The 23,398-nt window shown below is 38.8% G+C and overlaps 1 protein-coding gene and 1 long non-coding RNA gene across 3 annotated transcripts in view; one reads left to right on the top strand and one right to left on the bottom strand.

Annotated features, from left to right (window-relative positions):
* Positions 1 to 231: 231 nt before the first annotated feature.
* LOC131994344 (uncharacterized) overlaps positions 232 to 23,398 on the bottom strand; it is a 37,060-nt gene continuing 13,893 nt past the window's right edge. Inside the window, exons 2-3 of the long non-coding RNA XR_009396644.1 lie at positions 705 to 933; positions 232 to 643 (exon numbers count right to left, since the gene is read on the bottom strand). This is a non-coding gene — a long non-coding RNA (uncharacterized LOC131994344). The remainder of the gene's footprint in view (positions 644 to 704; positions 934 to 23,398) is intronic.
* Positions 19,963 to 23,398, top strand: part of LOC106090024 (phosphatidylinositol 4-kinase beta) — a 213,254-nt gene continuing 209,818 nt past the window's right edge. For both annotated transcript variants that reach the window (XM_059361175.1, XM_059361176.1), the window contains exon 1: positions 19,963 to 20,914. The gene's annotated coding sequence lies outside the window, so the exon portion shown is untranslated. The remainder of the gene's footprint in view (positions 20,915 to 23,398) is intronic.

The raw sequence follows: 23,398 nt of genomic DNA, 5'->3' as shown, positions 1-23,398 counted from the left end.
GACATTTTTACTATTATGGCGACACATTACTTGGCAAATAGAATCACTTTAAGTTCGAATAATGTATGCAATAAAATCCAAACCTTTATCGAGGGGTCAATTCTTTGCCTCAGAGGGCTAGGGTTAATGGACCTTAGTCGTTCTTTTCAAGTCAAGACTTTTTATTATTTCACACATTTTTCACTTTTATTTTTTCTCTTGTTGAAGATTTAGAGTTGTCCTCATCACAAATGGAGAATGGCGAACATGATTTTGAAATACAAAAATTACATTCCATTGCAGAAATGATCTTCGTCCTAATAGGCAGAAAAACTTGAAAAATTTTATGAAAGATTTGAATGTATTTCGATGGTTTGTACATAATGTCTATGGGTCCAACTTTCAATCTAAGGCAATGTTAGCATCGTGTGTAGGCTCCACATCATTGCCGTCAATTCATCCCCACTCTCCATCATCAATATGACATTGAATATTATACAGCTCGATTCATCATTGTTCCATTCACAATTTCGTAGAATTCGAACAATTGACGCAACTTTGGTTGCCACAAAAAGGCACAAAGGGATGGATTGCTATGGAGTACCTTGGATTTCCTTGTTTATTATGCATGAAAAACCCATTACATTTCAATGGATTTTCTTTTCTTTAAACAACGAAAGAAATTTTGGTCAATAAATCTCAATTATTTCTCTTGTTTTCCTTACTCTCGAATTGTTGTTGTACTGCAGTTTGCCCTCCGCCATCAGTTCATTGTTCCAACGTTTCGGTTTCTCTTTCTTAGCTGGACCCTCGTCTGGGGCAGGGATGTCTCTTTGTGGTACAAAGTAGACAGGGCTATTGTCCGTCCGTAAATAGGGGAAATTTGTTCCAACCAACAATTACGGATGATATTGTTGCAAGAATTTCCTTCCTTTTTCTTCTTTTGGAATTCAACTGAAATTGGAAATCATATGAAACTCTGTACCATAACCATATTAAATGAAGGAATAAAATACAAATCGATATACAATTTGGTTTTGTTGCTTTTAAAGATATGCTACCCGCTTTTATGACTCTACGGGTAGTATTAGGCGTTGTGATTGTTGTTGCCACTACTTCGACTTATGTTGCAATTCGGCAGTGGCCATTGGTCTTCTACCCGTATTGCCCCCAAATGTCGTGAGAGGCAGTTGGGAAAAAAACTAATAAATTTTCCAAAATTAAATTGAAAAGTTTTGTTTTCCCTTTTTGGGGGCCGGCCATACGAAATGGGCATTGCTGATAAGAAATGTTTAGTAAATGTTGTTGCTGCGAGTGTTGTGAAAACAAAAAGTTGAGATTGTGCGATTGCATGCATTGTGAAGAGAAAGGTTACATTTCTGGCCCAAAACTCCATTGCCTTTAATTTGGTTAACAAGCATTAAAGCACAAAATCCACCCCCATTGATTCCCTCCGGGGAAAGATAATCGTCGGTTGCTGGTAAAGTAGCAAAAGATGTAAAATTAACTGGAACTTTAATACGTTTCCGTTGAATTTCTCCTAGTTCTCGGTTTAGCAGGATCATTAACTGTTTAATGGGGGGGAGGAGTATTAAATGCCCAATGTCCAATTACCAACAACAAAGTTTAACGGTTGTCATATCGTTCTTAAAAAAAGAGACAGTTGGGTATTCGATTAAAAAAAAGGTAAGGTTGATATTAAAGCCTAAATCAATCATTTTTCCCCGGTTTTTTGCTGGCACAATAAAAGTTATTAAGTCTTATGGTCAAATATTAGAATCTTTGTAGCCCTTTATCATGTATCACGTTCGGCAGTTCCAGGAAGGATTTTTTCTATATGACACATAAAATATTTTTTCCAAATTCGGGTAAAAATCGCGCTCAGCCCTGTTAATGTTGTGCGACTAAAGTGTGAAATACCTACCCTTTTTGCGGCGGCAGTATGAAATAAGGCCCCAATCCAATAAAGCCCAAATTGAAAATAGAATAAAGGCCCAAAATTGGGGTTTTATTTTTTTCTGATCCCCTTACAAAAAAATATAAACAAGAGTAAATATTGATTTGTATGGATGAAAAAAAAAATATATTATAACAAACACGTAATCTACATACAATTCTAAGAAGTTTCTCCGACGAAACCATGTATCTAAAATAAAATCCTAATCCGCTCCCCTCGACTTCAAGATTTTTATACCCTACACCACTACAGTGAAACAGGGTATTATAACTTAGTGCATTTGTTTGTAACACCCAGAAGGGAGAGAGATGACCCATTGATGCGTATACCGATCGACTCAGAATCACTTTCTGATTCGATTGAGCTATGACCGTCTGTCCACATTAATTTGTGTACCAATTACAGGTCGCAATTTTCATCCGATCGTCTTCAATTTTGGCACATACATTTTTTTTTGGTGAAGAGACGAATCCTATTAAAATTGGAAAAAATCGATTCAGATTTGGATATTGCACCGATATATACAAAGATAAACAAATTTTGAAAAACAACAACTTTGGTCGAAAACACAACTACGAAAGTTGTTAATTTTCCTGCAACAATTTAGTTTGAATCTCAACGACCCAAAGTACAAATTTGTTGTTGAAAGGCACTCTTTGCAAGCCAACATATAACAACAACAACAATATATCAATAAGCAAGGCAAAAACCAACTAACCAGCCACACCATATGTGCTTTGCTACGGGTGGTGGCTGCTTTGTTTCGTTCATTTTACTGCTGCTCTCGGGTTTTCCTCTGTCACTCTCTACTCCTATCCTTAAAAACTAATTTTAATAATTTTGGTATTGAACTCATGATCTTATGTTTGGTAGTCTTGTACGCATCCTCTAGCCTACCGACATCATCTTATTTATGATGTTCAAATACAACATATTAACGCACGGCCCTTGAAGCCATCACACCTAATATGGTTGAAAAGTCTTCTAACCAAAGACGAAACGCGTCCCATAGTGGTTGGTGTGTGTTGCTATCTTTGGCTTTCCTTTTCCATTTGCACCTCCGATCATTGAGCTCGTCTCGAAAGAGAAACAAACAAAAATTGTAAAATTTAATGATCTCGCCCTAACAGGCAAAAAACTTGAAACTATTTTTTTTTTTTTTTTGGTTGGGGAGGCCACCGGCCCTGTAAAAAGATATCAAATTCGATTTTTATTCCCAAATACCGAAGATTTGAGCTCTATGTTGCTATAGTTGGAAATAAAATTCAGTTTAAGGGTGATTTAGGGCGTACCCCCAAAATTGGATATCAAATTCGTTTTCTACTCTCAAATACCTTTCATTTGAGTCCCATATTGCCATAATGAGTCAATCTATTCGACGTATTTTTCAGAGGAAAAGAGCCACCTTGACTTCAACGCAAATGTTAATGTCATATTTTTAATCTACTCCCAAATATCTTTTATTTGAATCCTTTATAGCCATGGTCAGCTGATATGGGGGTGAAGCGACCTCCCATTACTTGTACCTAATTTCTTATGCCATATTTGTAATCTACTTGAGTCTCATATTGATAGGAACGTCGAATATTTCTGTTTAGAGGAGTTTTTGGGTTGGGTCGGCCCGCTGGACCCAAAATTTAATATGATTTTCATTTTCTAGTCTCCAATACCTTTCATTTGATACCTCTATTGTGCCCATTAGTCCTCTTTTGGTTTTGGGTGTCGTTTTTGGTGTAAGGGGGATCATCATCCGATATCTAAAAATTATATAGCTTATGTTTCCCCTTTTTGATTCTACGGAACAAACAAACAAAGCGAGTCCCATATAGTCATGATGGTTCATATGCCCATTTGGGGAGTTCGATCTGATTTTGTATGCCAGATTCGTAATCTACTCCCAAATACCTTTCATTTAAGCCCCATATTGATATGGATGACCAATTTGTCTGTTTTTAGACATTTTGGGGTTAGGTCGACTTTCTTTACCAATTTTTAATACCATATTCGTATTCTACTCTTCAATACCTTTAATTTTATATCCATATTGTCTTTATCGCTCCACTTGTGATTTTGGGTGGTATTTTTGGGGTAACGGGGACCCTCCCCTATCCGCCCCCTTCCGATATCAACAAATTATAAAGTATATTTCTTTTTCCTGACCATATTCGTAATTTACTCCCGAATACTTTTCATTTGAGTCCCATATTGTCATGATCATCAAATAGACCTATTTTAAGGGGTTTTGAGGCTGAGGCGGCCCCCCAGGTACCAGGATCCAACTTTTATTATGAAATTCGTACTCTACTCTTTATTACATTTCATTTGAATCGCATATTGTCCCGATCGGTCCACTTTTATTTTTGGGTAGTACTTTTGGTGTAAGGGGGAGGGTCCGCCCCCCTCCCGATATCAAAAAATTATATAGCCTATGTTTCCTTCCAGATCAACCTACATAATCTGTGAACATTTCAAACAAACAAACACAAATTCAAATTTATATACAAGATGTGGCCGCTTTGTCAACGCCGTGCTTGATTTTTTCTATGGGTGTAGGGAAACAATCTTCATCGCATACTCTGATAGATCCGCTGGATTCATGTAGTGTTGATTTAGAAACTATTTGAATGAGAGAACAGACGATTCTAATTTCTGGATCTTACACTCAGGTGAAAACACATTGGCTGTGAGTTTATGCAACATTTTTTCGGCCAAAAAAACAGAGTGTGTTCCTGAATAAGAAGGGATAAAAACTCTATTACCCCAAGAGTATTCCGAAGGTATTGCGAATTGATAAAGATAAATGTAAGCAAAACACTGCACATCTTGTGGTAGTGGTAGGAATATTAGGTTCATATGCCCTCTACTTTCGTGAATCCGGCGGATCAAACACTCTTTGCTTGCCAAAATCCTATAATTGAAGTTTTTGTGTCTAACATTTCCTTTTGCTGCCAAAAGGTAAATGTTCTACGAAAATTGCTGATCACAAACGCAAAACTATTTCACTTTTCTGTGTTTTGCTGTGACGACTTTTACTTTCGAGTCGCCGAACCCAAGCTCAAATCTATTCCAGTAATTTTTATTTTATTGTGTGATTGTTGTTGCTAACACTGCAATATTTGGGAGACTTGTGCAACTTCAACTGTTTTTGGCATACACAGTTATGCGAATGGCGGGGGGCAGGGCTAATGGAAGCCCACAGATGCTTGAAATGAAACGGAAATGTGCTCCAAATATTCAAGATTTTGAAAAAGGAAATCAACCTACAACGATATTTGAAATAAACACAACCAACAAACGCAAGAAGCTGAAGGAGAGGGAACGAAGGACATGGGAACGCCAAACATCGAAGGTGAGTGTCTGCCCAACCCAACCGTTTGCTGCCCATGGTTATGTGAAAAATTAATAACGCGGAATCGCATGTTTGAAGTGAATGTAGAAGGCGAAGGATGTGGTGTTGGCTTTGCGAGTATGAGCCTAAGGCAGAGATGAAGTCGTTTGACTTTATAGGAGACGTTCTGGGCGGCAGTAGGGCCCAATACGAAAATCAATTAAGTGTAAACAGCACAATATTTGATTACACTCCCGTGTACATGTAGGCCCCCTTTCACTCCACTCTCATTATGGAGGAAGAGCAAGTTGCTGCAAAGATATGCGCGCCGCAATCAGCGAGTATGCGAGCATCAAACCTCATGAGGTGTAAAACTTCACTTTAGAAGGTGTGGCTTTCAACAAGAGCTTCGTACAATAACCCCAGGATATTAAGGATTAAATTTATAAGCGGGCAAAAGTCACAGGGTGGTGATGTTGTACAAGTATGTGCATATGGGATTACACCTTCGCCCCTTTACCACCCAACTTGCTGTGGTTTCCATAGGGTCAATAACCGGAAAATGCTCTTTGCTATCTGTTTGATGACCCAAGTGCTTAGTTTGCCATTAGGATGCCACTTCATGTCTTTTATCCTGCCGCCATTTAACTTCATTGACTTGTATACAGATCCCACAGGATATGTGGCAATCGATGGACAAAGTTTGTGTTTGATTGCAGTTTAGTATATGCTTTTCTTACCGTTTTGTCCTTTTATCAACTTCGCTTCGCCTTCGCCCGATAAGGCAGTGAACGATTAACGGCTGAAATGAATCTGTTTGACATTTACTATTTCCGGTTGCCAAGTTCATGTTGACTGACTAGCCCATCAATGACAGCCACTGCCACGACGTGTAGTGTCATTGCATTCGCCATTCGCCATCACCAGCATCAGCCATCAGCCATCATCAAAGGCACTGACGTCTCTAGACTCATGAACTGTGAACGCCGACGGCCTACTTTCTCATGCGCCACGGCATAGTTGGCAAGTGGTGGTGGGGCTGGGTTTGGCCGAGCGGCATTTGGCAGGCAGACGGACTGAAAGGAGGAGGGCTAGAGGATAAATATAATTTTTGTTTGTCAACTTGTAAATGCTGAAATTGCAAAGACCTTGCGCTGTTTATTGAACTTTGGGTGTAACAACACAGAGGTGACCAGAGATATTTGGAATAGCCCAGCATAGGATGGAGGAATATTCATTTTGTCATTCCATTTGCCGCAAATTACCGAGCCTAGAGGCCGCGCTTGACTGTCCCTCTGTCCGTATGTGGTCATAGCGCTTCAGTCTTTAGAGGTAAATCTTGGTACAGATCATTTCCTTGTGCAAATGCAGGCTTAGTTCGCCTTCGGGCAAAGACGATTTTGAATTTGACTCGGCTTACCTATGTGTAAGCGCGCAAAGAACTACTCGATATATGTCTCAATAAAGAGATGTCGCTCTGCGCCAAGCTGCTCGCACAGCACTGCTCATTAATTTCAGAATTCCGACCACTTTTGTTTTACTAATATGCCAAAGTTTGCCGTTTGCCACGCATGGTCACCCTGTTTTTAGCGCTTCAATAAGAAAGACCACATCTGAGTTCAGCAGAGGATGGTGCGATGCCATTTAAAATGATGTTGGCGAGGGCGACGACAATAATCTTGGCTTGGTCGTTTATATCGAAATGTACTCTTCGTACTTGGATTATCCTTAGTGGTTGCAGCTACAAACCATACCCTATGATGGTGGTGGTGGCCGTTTCATTTGTTGCCCTTGTTGTAGCTCATAACAACGAGTATGTAAATTCCTTGGCTTGTAATCCTTATGACGACATTGCTCACTCACACATATCCTTGGCTTAGCCAAATAAATGTACCACTTTTGGTGTACAAACAAACTTAAAGGATCCGCAAACATGGGTTTCAAGTATGCCGGCAGAGGAGCATCAGTTACGCTTTCCTGCCAGGGCGTAGACTTTGATGAGCGGACTGGGTTGAACCAATTAAATGGCCTTTGTTGTGGTTGTTCCATGTCGTTATCATATGAAAATCGCTCCCCTGCTCCTGCTCTGAAGGCAGGAGTGCAGTGGTAAATAATGGAAGGGTAGCTGGAATTTCAGCAACTGTTGCGAATTTTAAGGATTCCAAAAATATTGCCCGCACCCCTCTGTGGGTATGTGGGAGAATATCTTGTTGGTGGGGGTTGTTGTTGGTCTTTCTTTTGGCATTGTTCGAATAACTGGCAATCACTTTGATTATTGAATGCATATGGGTGGGTGAGCACGAGTGATTAATGGTCCTCCAAGTGGGGTTTGTTATTCTGGCACACGCTCCAGAACAATGCAAAATCTTACGGAGGGGGGCATGTTGTAATTGCTCCATTTGGGGGGGGGGGGTTTGTACCCAACAAGGGTGTTGTATTTTTGGGCAAGTATGAGTGGTGGAATCAGGTCACTGCCTATTTATTGGAGCATAAATGAAGAAAACAAGCAGATTTTGATTTTGTTTGTGCACAAAGGACTCACTTAACTCAATGAATGCCATCTACATGACATAGCTACAGTGTTTAATGACATCATTTCCATGCCGAAATCCGGCATTATATCAAAATTGCACACTTAATTTGAATTGATAGGTTTTGTTACATTTGTATTTTTGTCCCACGTCCATAATGGGACGCATATTACCTCTCCCTTCCAGCCCCAACTCCTCCTGGAGCATTTGAATAACAATGAAAGTGTGTTTTCTTAAGTGATGATGTTTAGACGGCCGGACGAGACGCATTCTTTGAGCAATTCCAAGCAATTGAGTTGAAGAGCACACATCTATCCAACGGATGCCACATGAACTTATGATTATTCTTCACAGTGTGGGTGAGTAGGTTGACTGACCATTTGTGGAGGTTTCATTGTGCATTGTCTTAGAATCAAACTGGGTCTTCGATGCTAAGGAACGGTGCTAAAGAACGCAATGCATCCATTTCATTAAGCCAATCTTGTGTTGCATTCCTTTTATTCCAATGCAATGCATGTCCCCACTAAGTGGCATGTTACAGTTTTCTGGGACTTAATAGGCTAAATAGAGAGACGATATTATGCTCCATTGATGCTGATGTTGGTCACATGCGTAGCTTAGATGTGGCAAAGCGGTTCCAGTCCCAAGCTAGATTTTTTCCCCTTCGTCTGAGTTGATATTATCTGGAGTTATAATGTACCGGCCACCAGTTCGGGACCATTTGGGGTCCATCTCATTTTTTCGGTCTATCTGTTGTGAAGCCTCCATTGTGGAGAAGATTGGGTTATGTAAGAAAATAAACATATCGCATTGGTATCTGACGAGGCCATCGGATCGGCCTATTATGACCCTCTTCTCTTCTCTATCCCTCACCCGCAGCTTTTTCTCTTCTACTTCTTGATGGCACGTCAACGCTAAACATTTAGAGTCTGATATTTCATTCCAGAAATTTCTCGAGTTAGGTTGGCATATGTCTGCAACCGCCATTAGAGAAATGCTTGCTTCGGATCTCACAAGCTTGTCTGCCTTTTCGTTTCCTGTAATGTTATTTTGCCCTAGTTGTCTTGACCACTGGGACAAAGGTTAGCATGTCAGAATCTTGCCGAGAATATTTGATATTCGCAGCAGGATTACGAAGATCGTGTAAAGGCTAAAGCTGCCTTTACACGATCAGACATGTCATATGTTATTTCGAAAATAGCAACTCTGAAAGTTTTACACATCGTGTGGTATGTACGAAGAATTAGATATGACAAAGGGATATTGGAAAAAATATGCAACTTTTTCGATTAAAAAGGATTTTTATTTCATCGAATACACATGTACACACATGTCTATGAAAACAAGTACAATACATATGAGAATACATGCCGATTAGAGCGCGCTCTATTTGTATTGGGTTGCCCAAAAAGTAATTGCGGATTTTTCATATAGTCGGCGTTGACAAATTTTTTCACAGCTTGTGACTCTGTAATTGCATTCTTTCTTCTGTCAGTTATCAGCTGTTACTTTTATGTTGCTTTAGAAAAAAAGTGTAAAAAAAGTATATTTGATTAAAGTTCATTCTAAGTTTTATTAAAAATGCATTTACTTTCTTTTAAAAAATCCGCAATTACTTTTTGGGCAACCCAATATATGAGGTACATAAGACAAGTCTTATTAATACAGAAAGTGACAGCTCATGTCACGTGTCTGATCGTGTGATAGAAGCTTTAGTTTTAGGCTTTTACATTACATAATAACAGTCTGACAACTCTAGTGCTTTTGAGGTTTTATTGAAGTGTGACAAGCATGTAATAGTTCCCTATGAAGGTAAGGCTTCAAAAGCACCACTTTTCATTTGTTGAAATGCGTTCTTAATCCTAGCATTTTTGTCGGAACGATGGAGTCGCTCTATCCACCAGTTTGGTGAGGTCGTGGCTCTGGATATCTCCAAGGCATTTGATAGGGTCTGGCATTGTGTACTTTAATCAAAACTAGTCGCTTTTGGAGTCGGTAATAACTTCGTTCGATTTATATGGAGCTTTTTCAGAGATCGCACTATACGAGTTCTTGTAGATGGGTTCTCATCAGATGAGTATACATTAACCGCAGGTGTTCCACAAGGCTCTGTGCTTTCCCCTTCCAATTTTATACCCACCACCGAAGGATGGGGGTATATTCATTTTGTCATTCCGTTTGCAACTCATCGAAATATCCATTTCCGACCCTATAAAACATATGTATTCATGATAGACGACCTAGACATGTCCGTCCGTCCGTCTGTCCGTCCGTCTGTTGAAATCACGCTACAGTCTTTAAAAATAGAGATATTGAGCTGAAACTTTGCACAGATTCTTTTTTTGTCCATAAGTAGGTTAGGTTCGAAGATGGGCCATATCGGACTATATCTTGATATAGCCCCCATATAGACCGGTCGGCCGATTTAGGGTCTTAGACCAATAAAAGCCACATTTATTATCCGATTTTGCTGAAATTTGGGACAGTGAGTTGTGTTACGCTCTCCGACATCCTTCGTTAATTTGGTCCAGATCGGTCTAGATTTGGATATAGCTGTCATATAGACCGATCTCTCGATTTAAGGTTTTGGGCCTATAAATGGCGCATTTATTGTCCGATGTCGCCGAAATTTGGGATAGTAAGTTGTTTTAGGTTTTGGGGCCATACATGGCGCATTTATTGTCCGATGTCGCCAAAATTTGGGACAGTGAGTTAAGTTAAGCCCCTCGACATACTTCTGCAATTTGGCTCAGGTCGGGCCAGATTTGGATATAGCTGCCATATAGACCGATCTCTCGTTTTAGTTTTTGGGCCCATAAAAGGCGCATGTATTGTCCGATATCGCCGAGATTTGGGACAGTGAGTTGTATTAGGCCCTTCGACATTCTTTTTTAAGTTGGCCCTGATTGGTCCAGATTTGGATATAGCTGTCATATAGACCGATTTCTAGATTTAAGGTCTTGGGTCCATAAAAGGCGCATTTATTATCCGATGACGCCTAAATTTGGGGCAGTGAGTTGTATTAGGCACTTAAATATCACTCTTCAATTTGGACCCGATTAGCCCAGATTTGGATATAGCTGTCATATAGGCCGATTTCTCGATTTAAGGTCTCGGGCCCATAAAAGGCGCATTTATTGTCCGATGTCGCCGAAATTTGGGATAGTGAGTTGTGTTAGGTCCTTAGACATTTTTCTTCAATTTGGTCTTGATCGGGCCAGATTTGGATATAGCTGTCATATAGACCAATCTCTCGATTTGAAGTTTTGGGCCCATAAAAGGCGCATTTATTGTCCGATGTTGCCGAAATTCGGATTAGTGAGTTGTGTTGGGCCCTTCAATATCCTTCTTCAATTTGGACCCGATTTGTTCAGATTTGGATATAGCTGCCATGTAGACCGATATCTCGATTTCAAATCTTGGCCCCATAAAAGGCGCATTTATAATCCGATTTCACTGAAATTTGACACAGTGACTTATGTTAGGCTTTTCGACATCCGTGTCGTATATGGTTCAGATCGGTATATTTTTAGATATAGCTATTAAAAGGACCAATATTTTGTTATACACAATTGAATAATGACTTTTACTTATTAGTATTTGGTCAAAATCGGAACATATTTCAATACAGTTGCTATGGAGCATAAGGTATGCAATTTTCACCGGATTTTGATTAAAGGTGGTTTACATATATACCCGAGTTCGGCCCGGCGGATCTTAACGCCTTTTCACTTGTTTTAATTGGAAATTTCACAAAATTTCAATAAATTTTTTTATTAAATATGCAATTTTTGTAATTGAAAAATTTTTCAATCACCTTTTTAAAAAACTGTAATCGATATTATCATTTGCGTGATTGAAGCAGTTTCAATTAAAAAAATTTATTGGATCAATTAATTTCGTGATTGTAACCGACTTTTTTTCTGTGTCAGCACACTTGCAAGGCATTTGTTTGGGTTTTTTAAGAATTATTTTAAGTGAAAAAGTCAATGGAACAGAGTTTTTACCCACTTCGAAATATGAAAAATTGGCACAGTCCCTAATTTTTGGTACGCCCATGGGACGCGGCTAAAGCAAAGATAGTTAAATGAAGATTAACCACTCTCAAAGTCCTCTTGATTTACACAAGCATTAGTTTAGATAAATAAATATGTCGTTAAAAATAAGATAATTGCCTTTAATATAAAAATGTAGCTGATTTTTATCGGCACACTGAGCAATACAAAATATTACCAAGTAGGCTCAAAACAATCAAAGACTAACTCAATAGGTATGTGATAAAATATACGATTGCAATTTACCCGCAGCATTGCTTTAGAAAGGATAGCCAATCTGATGTAGACTGCATTTTTATGATGACTTACATCACTTGCTTTTTTCTGCCAGTGTTCTGCTAGACGCATTGGACAATGTGCGAGTTAGAGGCGATCACAGCTCTTGGAAAACGTTCGTTGACCTCTCCTTGTTGTGGGGGTATTCATTCACTTAATTTGCTCTCAAAGTGAAGGCATTGTAACAACTGCCCACAACAATTTGCAGCATTAGTTCACGATGTACAACAATTATCGGCCTGGACGGCATCAGCACACTCCAGATATTGCGTCTTATTTTGCACGCCTGCCTACGGACGCTTAAGTTATTTAAGCTTGAAGTGCCTACTTGTTGAGATAGGAATTCAAAGTCCTGCTTAAGTGAAGAGTTTTATTAAGATCTGCGTTCTCATTTGTATTTAAAAAAGAATAGTTTTACATGTCATAAGCAGAGATGGTCTGTATGTAAGTTAATTTTTAAAGTTTTCGACTGTCAAAATGTTGTAAAGGTCGTAAGCGTCATATACTTGTATAAAACGTAAAAATATGAAACAAGTAAAAAGGCCTTAAGTTCGGACGGGCGGAACTTTGGATACCCACCACCTCGGGTATATATGTAAACCACCTTTCGTTAAAATCCGGTGAAAAATGCATACATTATGCCCCATAGCAGCTATATCGATTTATGTTCCGATTTGGACAAAATACTTACATTGGTCTTTTAAGTAGCTATATCTAAAAATAAACCGATCTGAACCATATACGACACGGATTTCGAAAAGCATATGGCCACGACCTTAAATCGAGAGATCGGTCTATATGGCAGCTATATCCAAATCTGGACCCTTCTATACCATATTGCAGAAGTATATCGGGGGACATAACTTGACTCACTCTCCTAAATTTCGGCGACATCGGACAATAAATGCGTCTTTTATGGGCCCAAAACCTCAAATCGAGAGATAGGTCTATATGGCAGCTATATCCAAATCTGGACCGATCTGAGCCAAATTGAAGAAAGATATCGAAGGACCTAACATAAATCACTGTCCTAAATTTCAGCAAAATCGGATAATAAATGTGGCTTTTATGGGCCTTGCAAAAGTATATCGAGGGGCTTAACTTAACACACTGTCCCAAATTTCGGCGACATCGGCCAATAATTGCGGCTTTTATGGGCCCAAAACCTCAGATCAAGAGATCGGTCTATATGGCATCTTTATCCAAATCTGGACCGCTGTAGGCCAAATTGAAGAAAGACTTCAACTCACTGTCCCAAATTTCAGCAAAATCGGATAATAAATGTGGCTTTTATGGGCCTAAGACCCTAAATCGGCGGATCGGTCTATATGGCAGCTATATCCAAATCTGAACCGATCTGAGCCAATTTGAAGAAGTATATCGAAGGACCTAACATAAATCACTATCCTGAATTTCAGCAAAATCGGATAAAAAATGTGGCTTTTATGGGCCTAAGACCTTAAATCGGCGGATCGGTCTATATGGGGGCTATATCAAGATAAAGTCCATATAGACCTATCTCTCGATTTAAGGTCTTGCGCCGATACAAGGCGCATTTATTGTCCAATTTTGCCAAAATTTGGGACGGTGAGTTGTGTTAAGACATTCGACATCTTTCTTCAATTTGGCACAGATCGGTCCAGATTTAGATATAGCTGCCATTTAGACCGATCTCTCGATTTAAGGCTTTGAGCCGATAAAAGGCGCATTTATTGTCTGATGTCGCCGAAATTTGGGACAGTGAGTTGTGTTAGGACCTTCGACATTCTTCTGCAATATAACACTGATCGGTCCAGATTTGGATATAGCTGCCATAAAGGCCGATCTTTCGATTTAAGGCTTTGGCCCCATAAAAGGCGCATTTATTGTCTGATGTCGCCGAAATTTGGGACAGTGAGTTGTGTTAAGCCCTTCGACATACTTCTACAACATGGCTTAGATCGGTCCAGATTAGGATACAGCTGCCATATTGACCGATCGCTCGATTTAAGGTCTTGGACCCATAAAAGCCGCAAAAATTGTTCGATTTCGCCATAATTTGGGACAGTGAGTTGTGTTAGGTTCTTCGACGTCCTTCTTCAATTTGGCACAAATCGGTCCAGATTTGAATATAGGTGCCATATAGACCGATCTCTCGATTTAAGGTTTTGGGCACATAAAAGGCGCATTTATTGTCCAATTTCGCCGAAATTTGAGACAGTGAGTTATGTTAGGCTCTTCGAGATTTTTCTGCAACTTTGCCCAAATCTGTCCAGATTTGAATATAGCTGCCATATAGACCGATATCTCGATTAAAAGTCTTGACCCCATGAGCGACGCATTTATAATCCGATTTCACTGAAATTTGACACAGTGACTTGTGTTAGACTGTTCGACATCCGTGTCGTATATGGTTCAAATCGGTTTATTTCTAGATATAGCTACTAAAAAGATCAATATTTTGTTATACACAATTGAACAATGCCTAGTACTTATAAGTATTTGGTCCGAATCTATCGGGATAAGGTATGCATTTTTTACCGGATTTTAACGAAAGGTGGTTTACATATATACCCGAGGTGGTGAAAACTCAAAGTTCGGTCCGGCCAAGCTTAACGCCTTTTTACTTGTTTGATAGCAGTTCAGATGTTTTTGCGGAAATTTAAACTCTTTGTGGCTAATCTATGTACCCACCAATCTCAAGTACAGAAAATCGGGCAGAATGTAGCATTATATATACATATATATATATATATATGGAGACCACCGCAGCGTAGAGGTTAGCATGAAATCCTAGGTTCGAATCCTGGCGAGAACGTCAGAGAAAATATTATCAGCGGTGGTTTTCTCCTGCTTACGCTTGTACCGTACCATTTGGTATGGAAGCCATGAAAAAACTTCTCCCCAAAGAGGTGTCGCACTGCGGTACGCCGTTAAGACTCAGCCTTAAAAAAGGGTCCCTTTAACATTGAGCTTAAACTTGAATCGGACAGCACTCATTGATATGTGAGAAGTTTGCACCTGTTCCTTAGTAAAATGTTCATGGGCAAATTTGCATTTGCATAAAAATCTGTTTCTCTGTTGGAACCCTGACACAAATATTGACTCAGGCTTTCTATAATCTCAGGAAGGTCTGCCTCTTAGGATACGTACACTTAGGATAGACAGACACTACCCTAGATGCCTTCTGGAATTTTAAAAGTTTTCCTTATTATTTGTGCTCTTCTTTGTCTCAATTTTCAGCCATGATTATGCGTTGCGAGTGATTTTATGTCTATTATTGGAGAAAATGTTTATTGTCGACTATAACTTAAGTGACCGACAAACAGACTAAGAAATGGATCATACTCTGTCAAGAATTGTTCACTTTACAGCAGCAAACATGAGATACGAATGGCTGAATTGGAATTTCAATTGTTGTAGCGGAGTGGAATATGCATGCGAGTGATCCGTGATTCCTACATCAATGGTGGCTGGTCAGAGCTGAGTTTGGTTATGTTGTTGGTGTTGTGACTGCTGCCTACCATGTAGCAACGACTGAATGAATGCTTGGGATGGATGGCAAGATGGATGGATGGATGGCTGTTAATTGTTAGTTTCCCGTATCAAATTTTTCAATAGGAATTTCTTTAAAGTTTCGTTGACTGACTTGATCCACTAGGAATATTTCACACGTACCTAGACAGATGTTACTGATGTATTGAGCTATGCAAATTGAATTGAATTCTTTGTTATTTAATGAGGACTTCCGTTAGAACAGCTGCCCAAGTGCTACAAGCCCATCGCTTCCTTCTGTGGGTGTTGGGTGACAAGAATGCCGTTTATGTTCACTAATCCATAACAACTATTATCATACATACTACTCTTCACATAATGGATAATACAATTAAACATCTAAATTAGGTTCATTTATCGTTTTTTAGATCATATATGGAAGTCTGACACTCGATGTTTGTAATGCTTTGGCCCTACGAATATAGTTAAGGCTTCAAAAGGCACAAATTCGTTCTTTACTCCCAAATACCGTTGATTTGAGCTCCATATTGCCATAATCGGAAATGAAGTTCAGTTTAGGGGCGCTTTAGGGCGTACCCCCAAACACTTGGCTATTTGATTTATTTTTGGAAAGAAAAGCACCACCTCGACTTGAACACAAATTTTAATGTCATATTCGTAATCTAATCCCAAATAGCTTTCATTCGAGTTGCATATAGACATAGTCGGCGAAAATGCCCATTTGGGGGTATTTGGGGGTGGAGCGACCTTCCATTACGTGGACCTAATTTTTTATGCCATATTTGTAATCTGATGTCGAAAATTTTCATTTGAGGCCCATACTGGCATAAAAGTCGAATATATCTGATTAGAGAATTTTTTGGGTTTGGGAGGCCCGCTGGGTACTTGGACCCAAATTGTAATACGATATTCGATATTCTATTCTCCAATAACTTTCATTTGATACCCATATTGTGCCTATCGGTTCACTTTCGGGAGGGACCGCCCCCATTCGATACCTCAAATTATTGTAAAGGGTGATTTTTTTGAGGTTAGGATTTTCATGCATTAGTATTTGACAGATCACGTGGGATTTCAGACATGGTGTCAAAGAGAAAGATGCTCAGTATGCTTTGACATTTCATCATGAATAGACTTACTAACGAGCAACGCTTGCAAATCATTGAATTTTATTACCAAAATCAGTGTTCGGTTCGAAATGTGTTCAAATTTTGACAAATTTTGTTCAGCGATGAGGCTCATTTCTGGTTGAATGGCTACGTAAATAAGCAAAATTGCCGCATTTGGAGTGAAGAGCAACCAGAAGCCGTTCAAGAACTGCCCATGCATCCCGAAAAATGCACTGTTTGGTGTGGTTTGTACGCTGGTGGAATCATTGGACCGTATTTTTTCAAAGATGCTGTTGGACGCAACGTTACGGTGAATGAACACATTTCGAACCGAACACTGATTTTGGTAATAAAATTCAATGATTTGCAAGCGTTGCTCGTTAGTAAGTCTATTCATGATGAAATGTCAAAGCATACTGAGCATCTTTCTCTTTGACACCATGTCTGAAATCCCACGCGATCTGTCAAATACTAATGCATGAAAATCCTTACCTCAAAAAAATCACCCTTTATATAGCCTATGTTTCCTTCCAGACAAACTAACACAATCTGTGAAAATTTTACGAAAATCGGTTCAGCCGTTTTTGATTCTCCGCCACAAACAAAAAACCGAGTCCCATATAGTCATAATGGGTCATATTCCCATTTAAGGCGTTTTTGGGGGGTAAGGTGACCCCCTTTACTTCGATCTGATTTTCTATGCCAGATAGGTAATCTACTCCCAAATACATTTCATTTGAGGCCCATATTGGCATGAACGCCCAATATGTCTGTTTGGAGGAATTTTAGGGTTGAGGCGGCCCGATTGGTACTTAGACCCAAATCCTAATACCATATTCGTATTCTATTTTCCAATACCTTTCATTTGATACCCATATTGCCCCGATCGGTTCACTTGCGATTTTGGATAAAGGGGACCCGCCCCCTTCCGAAATCAACAAATTATAAAGTCTATTTCTCCTTCCAGACCATATTCGTAATCTACTCCCGAATACCTTTCATTTGAGTCATGATATATACATATTGTCATGATCGTCCAAAAAAACCTATTTTAATGGGTTTTGGGGCGGCCCACCAGTTACTTGGACCCAACTTTTAATATGAAATTCATTCTCTACTCCTGAATACCTTTCATTTGAGTCCCAAAAAAAAGTAGACCGATCGGGACAATATGGGTATCAAATGAAAGGTATTGGAAAATTGAATACGAATATGGTATTCAAATTTGGGTCTAAGTAGCCATCGGGCCGCCCAACCCTAAATTTGCCTCAAACAGACATATTGGGCGTTCATGTTAATATGGGCCTCAAATGAAAGGTATTCGGGAGTAGATTACGAATCTGGTATACAAAATCAGATCGAAGTATAGAGGGTCACCCTACCCCCCAAAAACGCCTTAAATGGGCATATGACCCATCATGACTATATGAAACTCGGTTTTTTTTGTTTGTTCCGTAGAATCAAAAACGGCTGAACAGATTGTGTAAGTTTGTCTCGAAGGAAACATAGGATATATAATTTTTAGATATCGAATGGGGGCGTTCCCACCCCCCTATCCCTACAACGCCATCCAAAACCAAAAGTAGACTGATAGACACAATATGGGTATCAAATGAAAGGTATTGGAGAATAGAAAACGAATATCGTATTAAAATTTGGGTCCAAGTACCCAGTGGGCCTCCCCAACCCAAAAACTCCTCTAACCAGATATATTCACCGTTCATGCCAATATGGGCCTCAAATGAAAATATTCGACAGTAGATTACAAATATTGCATAAAAAATGGCAGGTCGCTCCACCCCCAAGTACCCCCAAATGGGTTAGCCTCCCTATTATATAAAAGCTATTTGATGTTCAAATTGATTAATTTTCGGGAAATTTATACTTATTTTCGGGACGAAGTCCCTGGGGTCCATCCCACCCCCAAACAGAATTTATTTACCGATCATGCCATTATGGGGCTCATATAAAATGTATTTGAAAGTAGAGCACGAAGCGCATAATAACATTATAACAAGTGTCTCTCTAAACCGGAAATATTTACCAATACAATAATATAGGACTCAAAAGAAAGATATTTGGGAATGAAGTAAACATTTACCCAGGAACCGAGAAAGGGCAAACTTCTCACACATCAATGAAAGCTTTTCGATTCAAGTTTAAACTCAATGATAAGGGACTTTTTTTATAGCCGAGTCCGAATGGCATGCTGCATTGCGACATCTCTTTGGGGGGAATTTTTTACATGACCATGTATGGCAATTGTCGCCAGCATTAAGAGGGGATCACCACCACATTACATTTTGTGAATAAAGGCTGGCACTATATTCGTTTTTCGCCATATTTTTCGCCGATTACCTTTTTTAAATAATAAATTTTTAAGCAAAAAAGCTAGCTGATTTCATTAAGTAATACATTCCCTTTTTACTTATGGTAAAATTTTAATAAAATTCTAATTTTGCCATTTTTATTTGTGTGGTGTTACAAAAAAGTAATCGGGAAAATTATGGGTTTTAAACGCTGAAAACCGAAAATTGTAACAGCCATAAATAAGGCCGTAATAATTCGAATTACATTATTTACACCAATTTTGCATAATTGTCCAATATGAACAAAGAGGAAGTGTAATAGTTATAACGGTTGGTATGTTATCCGAGTGTTAAGCGCACTGTACTTGTGAATAATAAATAACGCACTCATCCACATGCACACACATAAATGACGAAATAAGGGCTCTTGACTCTTGTAAACATAAATAAAACACCACACTACCACTATACAACACTATTTCATACGATTGACAACACTGAAAATGCATTCCTCGCATACCGAAAAGCACACAAAAACATAACAATAGAGATAGTTATCGATAACTGTGAGATGCCCACACGCACACACCGAGCGCAGCACTCTCTCATCAATTATTTCCACATACACTCCCATTGAGATACACATAACGAGGATTCAACGAAGAAGACAAATAAATCCACAATTTCTTGTTGCTGTGACTCTGTGAGTATGTTATTCTCTCAGCCGAGCGAAAGGGGAAATCTTACGAGATACACTTGACGAAGATTCAACGAAGAAGGCAATGCCACAGTTGCTCTGTTATTGCGTTGGTGTGGCTGTTTGAGTGGCTCTCATTCTCTCAGGCGAGCGAAGGGGAAAACTGAACGAACGATTTAACGATTCACAATGTTAATTCTGCTGGTTGCTCGATTCATGATTACTCGATAACGTTTTTTCAACGCGTAAAGACTTGGGGACCGCCGTGTGTGTCGCGAACGCGGACAAATAATAACAAAACAAAAATTAAAAGAAAATAATTTAATTCCATAACTTGAAGGAGTCTAGTTAGTGAGTGTTTCTTGTGATCCGATTTGCAAAGTCCTACAGTAAATGTGTCAGAATTGTCCAAATAAATAAACGAAAGCAATTTGTACAAGTAAACGAAGAAAATTTTAATGCGAGTCCCAAAGGCAGAAAAAAGGCGCTGTCCGTCGTCATAGTCGTATTGGGTGTAAACGTAAAGAAAGATTCGCAAACCCGAAATAAAAACCAGAAAAATCGGTTTGCCATATTGTGAATCAAGTGTTCTTCGTGTTTGTTTTTTGCATTCTTTAAATGTTTCGCATCCAGACGTGTTCTGGACATACAGATTTATTAATTTGAATAAAAATTGAAAGAAAAATATTAAAAAATCCAGTTCAATGTGCGAGTGTGTGCAGCTGTGTAAATGATACAAAACCAATGCAAAAGCAACGACAACGACAACAAACGAGACAACAAATCACTGTGAATTTATTGGCAAAGTGTGTTAGTGAGTGAAACCCTACAAAAATTTGCAAATACCACACAAAATATAGAACCGCCCGCTACGTCAAGCAATAATACAATTTAGCAGCTACATCTGTATGCATCTATTAAAGGAATACAAAATCAAACATATTAACGAAATCAAAAAATATATACAGTCTAAAAACCAGACAGCAAAACCATAGTGAAAAATTAATTATACCTATTAAACAAAAAAATAATAGAAACAAGTGAAAGTCTGTTCCATTGCCAATCGGATCTAGCATACATTGAAATAAAAAACCAAAACCACTCCACACCATATAATCAAATTCATGTGCCAAAAGGATTAACAAGAATTCCCGAATTCCCACGCAAGTTTGTCAAAGGTAGGTTCTCAAAATCATCTCAAGTTTATAGGGGCTCTACACACGCCTTTCATAGTTATCGTCGTTGTTGCTGCTTGTCTGTTATCGACATTGTTGACCTTTGTATTTGTTGCAATATTTTTATCGGTTTTGTTCGGGTGGTCGGTCTAGCATACTGTTGACTGCTGCTTACTTCTTTCTTTTTTGTTTGATTTATCTTCTTTTCAATATTTTTGCTTTCATTTCCTTTGTCACAACTACTTTCCTGTAAAAAGGGCGCCGCTCCTTTTTTCGTTGAATCCTTTTTGTGTTACTCATTCATTTTCGTATTTGTTTTCCTTCATCATCCTTCGTCGTTGCTTCGTCTTTGCCCCTGCCATGCCGTTGCCCACAAATGAGCTCAGTGTTTTATGTTTTGTTTTTTGTGGTATTCTCTTTTGCCATTCATTTTGTGGCAAACTCTCGGTCTCTGCTCTCCCTCACCCCTTCCAGCTAAAGTCGTTAAATATTTGTTTTTGTTGTTGCAATTTTGAGTGTTTGTGTTTCGTGTTTGACGAACGTGTGCGAAACAGTGTTGCTTATTGTTAGGAAAAATTCGCTTCGAAAAAGGCGTTTTTATAATTTTTTTTTTTGCAATGAATGGCTTTGTAAATATTTATGGGGCAAAGATAAGCTTTGTTATAAGAATAAAATATATCATTTAATTAAAAAGCGGAAGGTAATCCGAAAAATCAGTTTTTATATTGAGAAAGTTGTGTATTGTGCGAAAATACTTGCAAGACACTGAAAAGCGTTTTATAATCGAATCCGAATGGCTTTCCAAAATAACTCTTACCAAGCGATTGTCTGTGAAAAATTTCCCAATGGGTCATGGGTCTTAATCAAAATCGAAGGAGTTTTAACGACAAACCTTTTTGTATCCGATAACTTTCGATTTTGTGGTTTAAAACCGGAACGTCGATTGTTTGAATTTTAGTAGACCTCCCAAAATGGTCCCAACCCACTTTTCCTTCTTTTTTAGGATTTTTTTTTTAATTTTTAACAGATGGTTTATCCGTCAGTACCTACATACATAGGAAATTAAAATTGAAGATGGCATCTTAGTTATAAAGTTTTGGATCTTTGGCTCGTTTTCATTGGAAAAATCTTACATTTTGGTCCAACTTTTTTTGGTGTGTACAACCTAATCTAGTAAAGTGATAAATCACAGCCCCAAAAATATACTTCATTTTCTCAATTGTAGATGTTTTTTTGTGGTAGGCACTGCTTTGATTGAAACAATTTTCGTGAAATATTTGTTAGATGTTTTACGTTATATAAAGTGAAGTCTTATACGCCTAGACATATTGCCTGCCAAGTAGTGATACATGACAAGCGGACATTCCAGCAAATGAAGTTTTTAATAGCTAATTTCTACTCAATCAATGAATTCCCTTATGCTGCTGTTATTTGATTTGCTGTAGCTTCGAATGTTTAACCTCTTTGAGGGTTTTATGTTTTTATACCCTTCACCATAGTATAGTCCCATACTAATTTCGTCATTCCGTTTGTAACGTCTCGAAATATTCGTCCAATGTGATCCATGGCGGAGGGTATATAAGATTCGGCCCAGCCGCACTTAGACGCTTTTTCTTGTTTATTCAACCTTTGTCCATTTACGCGTATCTACCCACTTTTGTCTGTCGCTTACTTTGACCAAATTTCCATTGTGTCCGTCAATGACTTTGATGAAGGTAATCTCTATCTATCTTCTATGAAATTGATTACGCACCCAAGAAGGTTTCTCCGAAGTTGGAAGGGCCTTTGCTTTTGATTGGGGAAAATCAAAAGTAAATTGAAAACAGGGCGCACATTTTTTTGTGTGGAAAAATTACCAAACAAAAGAATGGACAAAAAATTAAACTAACAAAAGAAATTTCGAAAAAAAGTAACCGATTACAAAAAATAATGGAGGAGCTGAATAACAAAAAAAAAAAAAAATCTAAGAAAAACGCCGCGCTTTTTGATGAGTTGCTGACATTATCACAAATGGAATACCTCCTTGGAATGCCAAGGAAATATGAGTGGCAAGCTGGTCATTAAAAGACGAACCCTTTTTTCCTTCCTTATGTCCCATATCTTGTGCTTGATAAGACGCCATCACAAATTAGGAATTTAGAATTTTAAATAAAAGAGCAATAATTTCTTCAAAAGTGTAAATAATGTCAAAAAATACGCCCGCCCAGCACATGCCAGGGAGACAAAGAGGGGCTGCTGCTGCGGCTGTGCTTATGACGATAACGACATTGTAGTCTGGTTGTTTTCATTCCATTTTACACCAGCCAGAACAGATTCAGAGGAGATAAGAGTGATAACTTCCAAATATTTACACAAATTCAAGAATTACAAGTGCAGGGTCACCACACGGTTTCCCGGGGATAGGCTGCAGTCCACCAACTCCTAATGGAGTGGTGCTGTGCGGTGCGGTGCGGTGCGGTTGTTTTATTTTTGGAAGATCAAACAAAC

This window comes from Stomoxys calcitrans, chromosome 1, assembly GCF_963082655.1.
Source record: "Stomoxys calcitrans chromosome 1, idStoCalc2.1, whole genome shotgun sequence".
Taxonomy (NCBI): Eukaryota; Metazoa; Arthropoda; class Insecta; order Diptera; family Muscidae; genus Stomoxys; species Stomoxys calcitrans.
This window is presented reverse-complemented; position numbering and strand designations above follow the sequence as displayed.